This window comes from Cyprinodon variegatus, unplaced genomic scaffold, assembly GCF_000732505.1.
Source record: "Cyprinodon variegatus isolate N-32 unplaced genomic scaffold, C_variegatus-1.0 Scaffold130, whole genome shotgun sequence".
Classification (NCBI taxonomy): Eukaryota; Metazoa; Chordata; class Actinopteri; order Cyprinodontiformes; family Cyprinodontidae; genus Cyprinodon; species Cyprinodon variegatus.
Genome location: NW_015150583.1, coordinates 904,601 through 905,999, shown reverse-complemented (window position 1 = coordinate 905,999; position 1,399 = coordinate 904,601).

Below are 1,399 nucleotides of genomic sequence, written 5' to 3'. Positions count from 1 at the left end.
AAGTCCCTCAAATCACCTTTCTTCCCCATACTGATGCTCGGTTTGAACTGCAGGAGATTGTCTTGACCATGTCTACATGCCTAAATGCATTGAGTTGCCGCCATGTGTTTGGCTGCTTAGAAATTAAGTGTTAACGAGCAGTTGGACAGGTGTACCTAATAAAGTAGTGTAGTTTGGATTTGTATTGCTGTTTAAATAAACGTTAGAAGGAAAGCTTAAAAGGCATAAAAATCAACATAAACAGTGGTATTATATTTGGTAAATTGTCTGTACTTTTTATTAAGTTCAGGAACTTCAAAGATCTTTAAATGCATTCACCCATGCACACACTGATAAGCAACAACCATAGCTGCCCTAGGGCCTGCTGGCTGAACCTGTATGCACAACAATGCATGTTGAAACTTGTGATTTTATAAATAACTAAAATCAGGAAGGCATATTAAAAAAGTATGTCTTCATGCTGGTTAGTTTTTGCCAACAGTGCTGTCTTATACTGACCTACAGGTTGGTCTGAACAGCCACTGACTTTATTCTCCCTAGAATTGTACAGGTTGTGGATGAAAGGTCAATCGGAATGATCATCTCTGCTGACCTAATCATTTGTTGCAGTTTAGACTTGTCCTGTTATTCAGATACCGAACTGAGATGGTTGTGCACAAAACAGACTAAGGGACTGCAGGGAAAAAGATGTATAGAAGTTGTGCTTTTTGAATTGCAGCAGAAACTCATTTGTCTCTGGGCGTTCTTCTCAACACAGTCTATGCTTAGCACCACCTCAGATTACAAGACGTCGGTTTCTTTTAACTGTAAATGGTCCACATTCAACCTAGTAGTGTTGAGGGTGGTGAGAGGCAGTGGTGGGTGAAGTACTCAACAGCAGTACTTGAGTAAAAGTATTGATACTCGTAGTAAAATCTAAACTACAAGTAAAAGTTACTGAATGAAATATATACTCAAGCATTGAAGTACACACTTTTGAAAATACCTAAGTATTCATAAGCACATGCATTTAAAAGAACGTAAGTATCAAAAATACTAATAACATTTTCCAATATCAGTACATTTCTGTCTAGTTTTCAGAGTAATTTTAAAGAACCTGTAACTTTCAGAAACTATCTGATGTATTGATGCGTAGAACCAACTGCTACAGATTCTACACCACCTGTAAACAACTTCAGCATAAAAATGCCACAAAAAAAGAAAGAAATGACAGCTATTTTTTTTTTATTTCTTATTTCAAAACAAACCAAAAAGAAAGAAGGAGTGCCTTGATTCTCCCACCACTTTGACTGCGTAATAGAGGTTAAGGGTTGAATCTATTTCCACAAAGAAACTACAGCTCTGATTTGAGAATTCTTTCTACTGAACAACTTGGCCACACCACAAAAACTAACACCTT